Source organism: Enhydra lutris, unplaced genomic scaffold, assembly GCF_002288905.1.
Source record: "Enhydra lutris kenyoni isolate GAN:26980312 unplaced genomic scaffold, ASM228890v2 scaffoldscaffold68, whole genome shotgun sequence".
In the NCBI taxonomy this organism is placed as follows: Eukaryota; Metazoa; Chordata; class Mammalia; order Carnivora; family Mustelidae; genus Enhydra; species Enhydra lutris.
Window position 1 is genome coordinate 10,346,516 of NW_019154152.1, and position 14,741 is coordinate 10,361,256.

The 14,741-nt window shown below is 37.4% G+C and overlaps 2 pseudogenes; one reads left to right on the forward strand and one right to left on the reverse strand.

The window, feature by feature from the left end:
* The first annotated feature begins 121 nt into the window (after positions 1–121).
* Positions 122–1,041, forward strand: LOC111159567 (annotated as a pseudogene).
* A 9,643-nt stretch (positions 1,042–10,684) lies between these two features.
* On the reverse strand, positions 10,685–11,644 carry LOC111159331 (annotated as a pseudogene).
* Between the last annotated feature and the right edge of the window lie 3,097 nt (positions 11,645–14,741).

A 14,741-nucleotide genomic window follows, 5' to 3' on the forward strand; every position in this document is an offset into this window, starting at 1 on the left:
GCTATCATTCAGACTAGATGAGGTAAAGAGATTAGCAGACAAACAAAAGCTAAAGGAGTTCATGAACACTAAACCAGTCCTACAAGAAATGTTAAAGGGGACTCTGAGTGGAAAGAAAAGATAAGTAAAAGTAGGAAGCATGCTCTAGCTGCCATCTTGCGTGTGTGCACCTAATCTCAGCTATCCGCCTGAGACCCCTCTGAGCACCAACCCTAGTACCCTGTGCAGTCCCACTTCCACTCCAACAAGATTAAAGAAACTCATGAACCAGGAGAAACTCGCCAAACTGCAAGCACAAGTGCACATTGGTGGGAAAGGAACTGCTCGCCAAAAGAAGAAGGTGGTTCATAGAATGGCTACAGCAGATGATAAAAAAAAAAAAAAACCTCAGTTCTCCTTAAAGAAGTTAGGGGTAAACAATATCTCTGGTATTGAAAAACTGAATATGTTCACAAACCAAGGAACAGTGATCCACTTTAAACCCCAAAGTTCAGGCATCGCTGGCATGAACACAGGCTATGCTGAGACAAAGCAGCTGACAGAAATGCTACCCAGTATCTTAAACCAACTTGGTGCAGACAGGCTGACTAGTTTAACAAGACTGGCTGAAGCTCTGCCCAAACAATCTCTGCATGGAAAAGCACCACTTGCTACTGGAGCAGATGATGATGATGAAGTTCCAGAGCTTGTGGGGAATTTTGACGAAGCTTCCAAGAATGAAGCAAACTGAATTGAGTCAACTTCTGAAAAAGATAAAACTTGAAGAAGTTACTGGGAGCTGCTATTTTATATTATGACTGCTTTTTAAAATTTTGCTCATGGATCTGATAAAATCTAGATCTCTGATATTTTTAAGCCCAAGCCCCTTGGACACTGCAGCTCTTTTCAGTTTTTGCTTATACACAATTCATTCTTTGCAGCTAATTAAGCTGAAGCAGCCTGGGAATAAAGTTTGAAACAAGGTTAATAAAGTTCTTTGCCTAGGATACAGTTTTATTTTTTATTTTATTAACACTGATTTATACACAGAAAGCAAAGTTGTTTATAGAAAGCTAAGCATGGCATGTAATATGGCTGGTAATCTTTGATGAAATTTGATTAAAGATTTTAAATGGCCGTATAATATTTAAAAAAAGAAAGTAGGAAGCATAAAAGAAGTATGACTGAGTATATCTGTAAAAATCATTCAAGAGTCACAAAAAGATGTAAAGTATGACAATATATACCTAAAACATGGGGAGAGAAGAGTTAAATTGGGTTCAATCTTAAATGATCAACTTAATATAGACTGCTATATGTGGGTATTATATACAAATTTAGTATATATAACCACAAATCAAAAACCAGTAATAAGCATGCGAAAAATAAAAGAATCCAAGTATATCACTAAAGAAGTTCAGCAAACCATAAGGGGGGAAAAAAGGAGAGAAGGATTAGAAAAGAACAACAAAAACAGACACATAGGTCAATGGAACAGAATAGAGAGCCCAGAAATGGACCCTCAATTCTATGGTCAACTAAACTCTGGCAAAGTAGGGAAGAATGTCCAGTGGAAAAAACAGTCTCGTCAACAAATGATGTTGGCAAAATTGGACAGCCACATCCAGAAGAATGAAACTGGATGATTTACTTACACCACACAAAAAAGTATACCCAAAATGGATAAATGACCTCAATGTGAGACAGGAATCCATCCAAATCCTTGAGGAGAACACAGGCAGCAACCTCTTTCTTTGACCTCAGCTGCAGCAACTTCTTCCTAGGAACATCGCCAAAGGCAAGGGAAGCAAAGGCAAAAATGAACTATTGGGACTTCATCAAGATGAAAAGCTTTTGCACAGCAAAGGCAACAGTTAACAAAACCAAAAGACAACTGACAGAATGGGAGAAGATATTCGCAAACAACATATCAGATAAAGGGCTAGTATCCAAAATCTATAAAGAGCTTATCAAACTCAACACCCAAAGAACAAATAATCCAATCATGAAATGGGCAGAGGACAGGAACAGACATTTCTACAAAGTAGACATCCGAATGGCTGACAGACACATGAAAAATTGCTCAACATCACTCCATATCAGGGAAATACAAGTCAAAACCATCGTGAGATACCACCTCACACCAATCAGAATGACTAAAATTAATAAGTCAGGAAACAACCAATGTTGGGGAGGATGAGAAGAAAGGAGAACCCTCCTACACTGTTAGTGAGAATGCAAGCTGGTGCAGCCGCTCCGGAAAACAGTATGGAGGTCCCGCAAAAAGTTGAAAATAGAAGTACCCTAAGACCCAGCAATTGCACTAGTAGGTATTTACCCTAAGGATACAAATTTAGTGATCCAAAGGGGCACGTGCACCCAAATGTTTATAGTAGCAATGACCACAATAGCCAAACTATGAAAAGAGCTTAGATGTCCATCAGCAGATGAATGGATAAAGAAGATGTGTCTCACACACACACACATACACACACACACACACACACACACACACGGGAATACTATGCAGCCATCAAAAAAAAATTTTACTATCTGCAACAACATGGGTGGAACTAGAGGGTATTATGCTAAGTAAAATGAGTCAGAGAAAGACAATTATTGTATGATCTCACTGATATGAGGAATTTGAGAAACAAGAGAGGATCATAGGGGAAAGGAGGGAAAAATGAAACAAGACAAAACCAGAGAGGGAGACAAACTGTAAGAGACTCTTAATCTCAGGAAACAAACTGGGGGTTACTAGAAGGGAGGGAGTGGGAGGGATGAGGTGACATTGGGGAGGGTATGTGCTATGGTGAGTGCTGTGAATTATTTAAGAGTGATGAATCACAGATGTACCTCTGAACCAATTCATTATATGTTAATAAAAATTGATTTTTAAAAACCCACAAGTAACAAAATGACAATAAATACATATGTATCAAAAATTACTTTAAATGTAAATGAACCTAAATACTCCAATCAAAAGACATAGGATGACAAAATGGATGAAAAGACAAGACCCATCTATGTGTTGCCCACAAGTGACTCATTTCAGACCTAAAGACACATGCAAACTGAAAATGAGGGGATGGAGAAACATCTACCATGCAAATGGATATGAAAAGAAAGCCAGGTAACAATACTTAGATCAGACAAAATAGACTTTAAAACAAAGACTGTAACAAAGGACAAGGACACTATAATAACAAATGGGAAAATTAAACAAGAATTTGAACAACTGTAAATATTTATACACCCAGTAGGAGAGTACCCAAATACATAAAATAGTTAATAACAAAGGAGCTAATAAATCATAATACAATAATAGTTGGAAACCATAACACTCCACTTACATCAAGGGACAAATCACCAAACAGAAAAATCAACAAGGAAACAGTCACTTTGAATGACACTGGATCAAATGGACTTAACAGATATATGCAGAACATTCCATCCTAAAATAGCAAAATACATATTCTTTTCAAGTACACGTGGGACATTCTCCAGGCTAGATCACATAGTAGGCCACAAAACAAGTCTCAATCAATTTGATCATTGTATGATCAAAGTCATACCATGTATCTTCTCTGACCACAACATTATGAAACTAGAAAGGAACCACAAGAAAAAAATCTGGAAACTGCACAAATCCATGGAGGTTAAATAACATGCTACTAATCAATTAATGGCCAACCAAGAAATTTTTTTTAAAAAGTCAAAAATTACATGGAGAGAAATGAAAAAAAAAAATAGTCTAATACCTCTGGGATGCAGCACAAGTATGCTAAGAGGAAAACTTATAGCAATAGAGGTCTATCTCAGGAAGCAAGACAAATCTCAAGCCACCTAACCTTACTCCTAAAGGATCTAGAAAAAGAAGAACAAACAAAAAGCCCCAAATCACAGAATGAAGGAAATAATAAATGACCAGAAACTAAATAGAACAGATCAATTAAATCAGGAGCTTGTTCTTTGAAAAGATCAACAAAATTGATAAACCTCTAGCCAGACTCATTAAAAAAAGAGAACTCAAACAAAATCACAAATGAAAGAGGAGAAATAACAACTGACACCACAGAAATACAAAGCACTGAAAGAGAATATTATGAAAAATTATATGCCAACAAATTGGACAACCTAGAAGAAATGAATAAATTCCTAGAAATGTATAACTTACCAAAATTGAAGCAAGAAGAAACAAAATTTGAACAGACTGATTACCAGCAGTGAAACTTAATCAGTAATCAAAAAACTCCCAAAAACTAATGATGTACTGTATGGTGACTAACCTAATTTAAAAGAAAAAAACTCCCATCAAACAAAAGTTCAGGTCCAGATGATTTCATAGATGAATTCTACCAAATATTTAAGAGTTAATACCTGTTCCTCTCAAACTTTTCCAAGAAATAGAAGAGGAAGGAAAACATCCTGGTACCAAAACCAGATAAAGATACCACCAGGGACGCCTGGGTGGCTCAGTTGGTTGGACGACTGCCTTCGGCTCAGGTCATGATCCTGGAGTCCCGGGATCGAGTCCCACATCAGGCTCCCAGCTCCATGGGGAGTCTGCTTCTCTCTCTGACCTTCTCCTCGCTCATGCTCTCTCTCACTGTCTCTCTCTCAAATAAATAAATAAAATCTTTAAAAAAAAAAAAAGATACCACCAAAAAAGACAAGTACAGGCCACTATCCCTGATGTACATAGATGCAAAAATCCTCAACAAAATATTAGCAAACCAAATCCAACAATACATTTTAAAAAATCATTCACTATCAAGTGGGATTTACTCCCTAGATGCAAGGGTGGTTCAGTATTCACACATCAATCAACATGATATATCACATCAACAAAAAAAAAGGGTAAAAACCAAATGATCATTTCAGTAGATGTGAAAAAAGCATCTGATAAAGTACAATATCCATTCATGATAAAAACCCTCAACAAAGTAGGTTTAGAGGGAACATATCTCAAAGTAATGAAGGCCTTATGTGAAAAACCAACAGCTAACATCTTCCTTAATGGGGGGAAAGGGAGAGCTTTCCCCCTAAGGTCAGGAAAAAGACAAGGATGTCCACTCACCACTTTCATTCAATACAGTACTGGATAAGTCCTAGTCACAGCAATCAGATAACAAAAAGAAATAAAAGCGGCGGGGGGTGGGAGGTTGGGGGAACCAGGTGGTGGGTATTAGAGAGGGCACGGATTGCATGGAGCACTGGGTGTGGTGCAAAAACAATGAATACTGTTATGCTGAAAATAAATAAATAAATAAATAAATAGACATAAAAGGCACTCAAACGGGTAAGGAAGAAGTAAAGCTTTCACTATTGCAGACGACATGATACTCTATACAAATAAACCCTAAAGACGCCACCAAAAAACTGCTTGAACTGATAAATGAATTCAGCAAGGTTACAGGATACAAATTTGATGTACAGGAATCTGTTGCATTTATATACACCAATAATGAAGCATTAGAGAAAACAATCCCATTTACAACAAAAATTATAAAATATCTAGTAATAAAATTTAAAAGGTGAAAAACTATACTCTGAAAACTATAAAACATTGATGAAAGAAATTGAAGATGACACAAAGAGATTCCATGTTCATGGATTGGAAAAACAAATATTTTTATTTTTTGAAACAGCTTCAGAAGAACAGGCATTATTTCTTCTTTGAAATGTCTATCCTACCCAAAGCAATCTACACATTCAAATGTAATATCTGTCAAAATACAAAGAGCATTTTTCATAGAACTATAACAAAGAATCTTGAAATTTGTATGGAAAAATAAAAGACCCCAAATAGCCACAGTGATCTAAAAAAAGAAAAGCAAAACTGGAGGCATCACAATTCGAGACTTCAAGTTATACTACAAAGCTGTGGTGATCAAAACAATATAGTACTGACACAAAAACAGACACACAGATCATTGGAACAGAATAGAAAGCACATGAAATAAACCCACAACTATACGGTCAATTATTCTTTGACAAAGTAGGCAAGAATATGCAATGGGAAAAGGACCATCTCTTCAATGGTGTTGGGAAAACTGGAGAGCTACATGCAAAAGAATGAAACTGGACCACTTTCTTTCACCATACACAAAAATAAACTATTTAAATATGAGACCTAAAATCACAAAAGTCCTAGAAGAGAACACAGGCAGTAACCTCTTGCTATGTCATCAGCCATAGCAACTTTTTTCTAGATGTCTCCTGAGGCAAGGGAAACAAAAAGCAGAAATGAACTATTGAGACTACAGCAAAATAAAAAACTTCTGTACAGCAAAGGAAACAACAAATAAGACTAAAAGATAATCTACTGATTGAGAAGATATTTTCAAATGACATATCCAATAAAGGGCTTATATTCAAATTAATTTTTAAAAAACTGGGGTGCCTCAGTCTGTTAAGCATACAACTCTTGATCTTGGCTCAGGTCATGATCTCGGGGTTGTGAGACTGAGCCCCACATTGGGCTGCATGCTGAGCGTGGAGCCTGCTTAAGATTTTTCTCTCTCCCTCTACCGCTGCCCCTCAACCCTACTCATGCACTCACTCTCAAAAAAATTCTATGTATCACTTATACAACTCAACACATACCCAAAAAAAAAAAATCTAATTAAAATGGGCAGAAGATATAAACAGATATTTCTCCAAATCCCAGATGGCCAACAGACACATGAAAAAATTCTCAAAATCATTCATCATCAGGGAAATGCAAATCAAAACTACAATGAGATATCACCTCATACTTGTCAAAATAGCTAAAACCAAAAACTCAAAAAACAAGTGTTGGCAAGGCAGTGGAGAAAAAGGAACTGTCATGCACTGTTATTGGCAATGCAAACTGGTAGAGCCATTGTGGAAAACAGTATAGTTTCTTCAAAAAATTAAAAACAGCTATCCTTCAATCCAGTAATGCACTACTAAGTATTTACCCAAAGAACATGAAAACACTAATTTGATGGGATATATGCACTCCTATGTTTATAGCAGCACTATTTACAATAGCTAAATTATGGAAGCAACCCAAGGGTCATCAATATATGATGTGAAACACACATCATATATTGATGTGAATGATGTGAATCACAAAGATGTGAAACACACACACACACACACACACACACACAATGAAATATTATTCAGGCATAAAAAAGAATGAAATCTTGGCATTTGCAACAACATGGATGGATGTAGAGAGCACAATGCTAAGTTAAATAAGCCAATCAGGTAAAGACAAATACTGTATTATTTCACTCATGTGTGGAATTTAAGAAACAAAACAAAGAACAAAAAAAGAGAGAAACCAAAAACCATACTCCTAACTATAGAGAACAAACAGATAGTTACCTGAAAGGAGGTGAGTGGTGGAATGGGTAAAATAAATGAGGGGGATTAAGAGTACATTTACTTGGGGGCACCTGGGTGTCTCAATCACTGGAGTCTCCAACTCTTGACCTCAGCTCAGATCTTGATGTCAGGGTTGTGAGTTCATGCCCCATGTTGGGCTCCACACTGTGTATGGAGCACACTCTTAAAAAAAAATATATATATATATATATATATACTTATCTGATGAGCACTGAGTAATATTTGGAACTGTTGAATCACTCTATTATATACCTGCAACTGATTTACACTGTATGTTAACTACACTGGAATTAAATTTTTTAAAATAAAATAGAATCTCAGCTTGCTCTCTGTAAATCTGGTAAATATTCATTTCATGAAATTTAGATAATGTACAAAGATGTCAATGACCTTAAGGTTTATTGATAAGAATTATTTATAAGAATGAATATAGGTCTATCTTAACAGTGGACAGAAAGAAGTTACTTTGAAGGAAGGATAGAAAGAACAGAATCTTCAGGCAAGATGACAATATTATAGAGCTAAACCAATAAAAGTTTGCAAAGTCAATGTTGTCTTGGTTGATAAACTGAAGGAAGAAAAGAAGCACCCAGTCCTATATGAATGGGGATGTACTGGGAAATGGTGGGATTCTGTATGTCAAGGTCACAGAGAAATTTTTTAAGGGTAAATTATAAAATCCACTTTTCTGCTGCTATGTCTTTGCCTTGGAGTGATTAATGGAAATGGTAGTTTGTTTGTTTTCTTTTAATGTTCAATTAGCCACTGTATAGTACATCATTAGTTGTTCCCTTTAATTGATATGCTAGTAGGAGAAAACTAACATGATGATATAAACTTAAATATTCTCATTTCTCAAAATCCAAATACCTTGGCGTATCAGGTTACCCCAATACTTGGAGATATCCACTACACAAATGACATACTACCATCCCCCTGGGCCCCAATGAAAGGAATTAAGTTGTAGAGATTTTAGAGTATCTCAACTTCTAACCCATCAATAATTACTAAAAAGTGATCCAGGTATACCCTGCATATCAAACAAAAATTCTCTTGAGAAATGAGGAAAGATTGTACCAGCATTAATTCTAATTCTAATATTTACCACTAAAATGCAAGTAAAGCCTGTTGACTTTTGTGGTCTTTGATTCTACAACTTCTTTTTGTATTAGAAGAGGCAGAAATTATCACACCAAATATTTAAAGATAAACAAGCTAAGAAGTTAAAAATGTATCCAGTGCTTACTTTGTCATACATATTCAAGATCCTGTTTATATTTTTTTAGTTCTATCACAGCCATATGATAAAGGTATAATCAAGCAATTTAGAGATTATGATACTTTTATGAAACTATACATTACATTCTAAATTTCTTCCAGTGTTGGTGTGGTATAATTGGCATAAAAACTGTATACACTTACGGTGTACATATATGTACACCATGTACATACATGTATACTTTATGAAATGATTACCACAATCAAGCTGATTGACAGATTCCTTGCCTCACATAGTTACATTTTGTGTGTGTAGTGAAAACATTTAATGTCAAATCTCAGCAAGTTACAAGTATACAATAATATATTAACTATAATCATTAGACTGTACATTAGATCCTTGGGTTTCATAACTGAAAGTTTGTAACCTTCAACCAACACCTATTTCCCCCACCCCGGTGCTCCTGGCAACCACCATTCTACCCTCCACGTCTGTAAGTTTGCCTTTTTTAGATTCCACATATAAAAGATCATATGATATTTGTTTTTCTGTGTCCAGCTTATTTCATGTAGTATAACACCTGCTGTCATGTCGTCAAAAATGGTGACATTTTCTCCTTTTTATAGCTGAATAGTATTCTATTGTATATATGTACATTTTATCTTCCAGCTTTATTAAAATATAATTGGCATAACATTTTATAAGCTTAAAGTATAAAACATAATGATTTAATACATCTATATTTCAAAATGATTTCCACAATAAGGTTAGTTAACTCATATACCACTTTACATAGTTAAATTTTTCTCCATGTGTTAAGAATTTTTAGAGTTTACTCTCTTAGAGACTTTCAAATTACACAGTGCAGTATTAACTAACTATAGTAGTCACCATGCTATACATTACATTCCTAGAACTTATTCATCTTACAGCTGGAAGCTGTACACTTTGTCAACATTCACCCCTCTCTTCCATCCCCCACTACTCACCTCTGGAAACCACCAGTCTGTTCTGTTTGTATGAGTTTGATTTATTTTTAGATTCCACATATAAGTAAGGTCATACAGTATGGGTCTTTCTCCAACTTATTTTACTTACTGTAATGCCCTCAAGACTCATCCATGTTGTCACAAACGGCAGGATTTCCTTTTTATATCTGAATAGTATTCCATTTTGTGTAATAGTGTGTATGTGTGTATATCCCATTGTCTTTATCCACTCATCTCTCTAGACACATAGGTCATTTCCATGTCTTGACTATTGTAAATAATGCTGCAGTGAACATGAGGGCACACAGTTATCTCTTTGAGATAGTGATTTCATTTCCTTCATATATATATATATACCCAGAAGTGGAATTTCTGATTATATGGCAGTTCGAGTTTTCATTTTTTTGAGGAACCTCCATGCTTTTTTCCTTAGTGGCTCTACCAGTTTATACTCTAAGAGTGCACAAGGGCTCCCTTTTCTCCAGGCCCTCACCAACACATGTTATCTCTTGTCTTTTTTACAAAAACCATGCTAAAAGGTGTGAGGTGATATCTCATTGTGGTTTTGACTTGAATTTCCCTGATAATTAGTGATGTTGAGAATTTTTTCATGTACCTGTTGGTCATTTGTAGGTTTTCTCTGAAAAAAAAAAAAAAAAAAAGAAAAGAAAAAAAAGTCTATACAGTCCCTTTGCCCATGTTTTAATCATGTTATTCTTTTGCCACTGAATTTTGTTATTGAATTGTATGGGTTCTTTGTATATTTTGGATATTAGCCCTTTGTCAGATGCATGATTTGCAAATATTTTCTCCCATTCCATACGTTGCCTGTTTTGTTGTTGTTGTTGTTGATTGCCTCCTTTAGTATACAGAAGCTTTTTAGTTTGATGTAGTTCTGCTTGTTTATTTTGTTTTTATTGCTTGCACTTCGATAGCCAAAAAAGCTCATGCTCTTTTCTAAACACTACTCCTCTCAAAGCAATATGGCAATCTATCTTTCAAAGTCATAATATATCACTTTGTTCACAACCAATAGAACCCTTAGTTCATAAGGCACTACAAAGCAGGGGAAGAAGATGTGAGGCCCTATAGTGGTAAACATACCACCTGATTAGTCACACAGACTCAGCATGGTTCCACTGTGAAAAGTACTGACCACACGTTCTCGAATCTGCTTGGTCTTGACCCCATAAATTATAGGATTCAGCATGGGAGGAGCTAACATGCAGATATTGGCCAACAGAATGTGAGTGTGGAGGGGAACATGATGCCCAAACCGCTGGGTAATTATTGTAAAAATGCCAGGCAAGTAGAACATGGAAATGACTACAAGGTGGGAGCCACATGTGCCCAGGGCCTTTTGCCGAGCTCCTTAGGAAGGGAGATGGAAGACTGCATTGAGGATGAGGGTGTAGGAAACCAAGATGAGCAAGGCATCTAGCACTACAGTAGAGAGGAGAACAGACAAGCCATACCAGACATTGACACGAATATCAGCACAAGCAAACTTGGCAACCACCATGTGCTCACAGTACGTATGTGGTAGCACATTGCTATGGCAGAAAGGCAGTCTCTTGACCAGGAACACATCTGGGAGTATCACAGAGAAGATTCTCATGACCACAGCCAGGGCAACCCTTATGATTATGGCACGACTGAGCACTGCAGTATAGCACAATGGGTCACAGATGGCCACATAGCGGTCAAATGCCATGGCCAGCAGAATCCCTGATTCAGCAATGAAGGTGGCATGGATGAAGAAGATTTGAGTGACACAGCCATCAAGGGAGATCTCCCCAGCATGAAACCAGAATATGGCCAGGGCTTTGGGCACAGTGGTAGTAGACAGGATGAGGTCAGCCACAGCTAGCATGCAGAGGAAGAGATACATGGGTTCATGGAGGCTACGTTCATTGATGATGATGAAGACAAGGAGACTATTCCCAAGGACAGCAACCAGGTAGGAAATAAAGAAAGGAAGAGAAATCCACGTGTGTTAGTCTTCCAGGCCAGGGATGCCCACCAGAATGAAGAATGAGTGGCTGGTACCAGTATAGTTGAAGGTTGCCATTCCCAGGACAAGTAACCCAGTGTTGGTGTCTAAGATCTGCAGTCACCTCTTCTCTTTTGCCAAAAAATGGTGAATACAGTTGAAGTAGGGGAGGTAGGAAAAGATCATTTTTCACTGGATGAGCTGTGGAAAGAATCCTAGTCAGAAGGTCCAGAAACGTGGGTTAAAACTCTTTGACATTCTATACACTATGTGATCTCAGTAAAATTACTTTCCTGCTCTGGGTCTCTCTTTAATTGCCTTAAATTTAATGTTGGGGAGAAGTTGGATTATTTAATTTGTAATAGAGTTGTTCCAGCTCTAGAATGCTATAGATCTCAGTCTCGGATTGTTATAAACAGTTAAGAGCTGTGAATAACAAATACTGGAATTTCCACTTTGACTATCAGAATATAATATGCATCTCAATAGGAAACTGGTCACAGTTGACAATAATTTAACAAGCCTTGCTGAGCACCTACCATGGCTCCTTAGGAAACCTACTTGGGGGAGACAATTAAGTAAAATATCTAAATGACAGAGATAGTGTAAAGGAAAATTTAAACACTACAAGTTGTAGAAACATGGAGAGCTTTCCAGGAGTTCAGAAAAGGTTTTCTAAAAGGCACTACTCTAAGTGGAACCTTGACGAAGTAATGTTTTATCAAATAAAGTCATGTGAGGAGGGAATAACATGAACAAAGTCCAAGAGATCTAGAAGGACATGGAGTTTAGAGGAAAATTATGATTCACTGTTACCAGAGAAAAGAGGATGTGGTACAAAATGGTAGAAAATAATGTCATGCAGTGAGGTAGGGGTCATCCCTGAGGACTTTGAGTACCAGTGTAAGGAGGTTAGAATTTATGTTGCAGCAGTAAGAGTCACTGAAAGATTTGTGGTGAGAGAAGGGCATGATGAAGTTAGCAATTTAAGTAGTTCTCTCTCTCTCTCTCTCTCTCTCTCTCTCTCTCAGTTTTGTGTAAGATGGGTGAGATGGGTGGTGAAGGGAGGAGACAGGTTGGAAAATGGAGACAGATCAGTTAGGAGGGGCTCTGTACTAAGGGCTGCATACTCATTATCTCACACTGTGGTGATTAAGATAAATGCAGTCATTTCCCTCATCTTACTGATAGGGGAGCAAACAGTTTACAGGGTTTAAGTAGTACCCTACCCAAGGTCACCTGGCCCGTAAATTGTGGAGCTAGAGTTTGGCTACCACACCATCCTTAGAGTCACTCATATCTGCCCTACTCCACGTTGGTCCCCTTCATCAGGATTGTGTTTCCCTTCCTCCTGGCTTAAGGTGAAAGAAAAACAATGTGGAGATTCCTCAAGAAATTAAAAATAGAACTTCCCTATGACCCTGCAATTCCACTACTGGGTATTTACCCCAAAGATACAGATGGTTGAAAAGAAGGGCCATCTGTACCCCAACGTTTATAGCAGCAATGGCCACGGTCGCCAAACTGTGGAAAGAACCAAGATGCCCTTCAACGGACAAATGGATAAGGAAGATGTGGTCCATATACCCTATGGAGTATTATGCCTCCATCAGAAAGGATGAATACCCAACTTTTTTTTTTTTTAATATTTATTTGACAGAGAGAGAGATCACAAGTAGGCAGAGAGGCAGGCAGAGAAGCAGGCAGAGAGAGAGGGGGAAGCGGGCTTCCCGCCGAGCAGAGAGCCCGACGCGGGGCTCGATTCCAGGACCCTGAGATCATAACCCTGGCCGAAGGCAGAGGCTTAACCCACTGAGCCACCCAGGTGCCCCAATACCCAACTTTTGTAGCAACATGGACAGAACTGGAAGAGATTATGCTGAGTGAAATAAGTCGAGCAGAGAGAGTCAATTATCATATGGTTTCACTTATTTGTGGAGCATAACAAATAGCATGGAGGACATGGGGAGTTAGGAGAAGGGAGTTGGGGGAAATTGGAAGGGGAGGTGAACAATGAGAGACTATGGACTCTGAAAAACAATCTGAAGGGTTTGAAGAGGTGGGGGGCGTAGGAGGTTGGGGGAACCAGGTGGTGGGTATTAGAGAGGGCACGGACTGCATGGAGCACTGGGTGTGGTACAAAAACAATGAATACTGTTATGCTGAAAATAAATTTTAAAAAATGATTAAAAAAACTATTTTTCATTCGTTTAAACTTCCCACTGTCACTCTGCCATCTACAAATTTATATTTGAATCACCTTTCCCCCTATTCAAGGCTCAGCCATTCATCTGGCTGGACCCTAGCCACACTGGCCCCCAACTTTCTCTTTAAGCCTCTCCCCACTAATCTGTCACTCTAGTAACTTCAAACTTTCCCTCTCTGTTAGCTTCTTCTATCATGTGAAAATATGTTCAACTATCTCATTCCCCTTCACCTTAGTCTCACAGAAAAATGTACTCTCTCTCCTTCTACCCTCTTATCATCCCCAAATCTTTACCCAAAGCCACTTTACTTATAACCCCAATATGCTGCTAAGGCTTCCTTCTCTAAAATAATCTATCATATCACAGTTGCCAAATCTAATGTTACTTTTAATTTGCTGTTAGGAATCTCCAATTTCTGTCAATACTTTTGTGTGATCATTAAATACCTATTAAGTGTTGTGGTGCATAAACAATGAATTCGGGTATACTGAAAAGAAATTTAAAAAATAAAAATTATTTTAAAAAAATTTAAAAAGTGTTAGATATTTTATAATCATCGCACCAAATCTATGAAATTGAGTGTAACACAAGTTCATGCATTAAGAAATTGACTCTCAGACAAGAGATTGCTCAAACAACTAATAGCTAAGATGATATTTGAATCCAAGATCATTAGAATCAAAGCTTCCATTATCTTTAAAAACTTCCATTTTGCTATTTTTTACTACCTAAGCCACCTTTCTTTGGCTTCCTCCCCACTCTCTTCTAATCCTGTCTATTCCACAATATGTAAGGCATGCAAGACAATGTAATATAGAAAAAAGTCACAGGGGTTTAGAACCAGACCCACTGGGATTCTATTCCAGTTGTGCCTGCTACAGATCCACATACAGACACACAATCTTCCATTCAGGTGCATATTATCACACACATTCCTTTATATAGTCACCAGGTGCATAATCACTCTT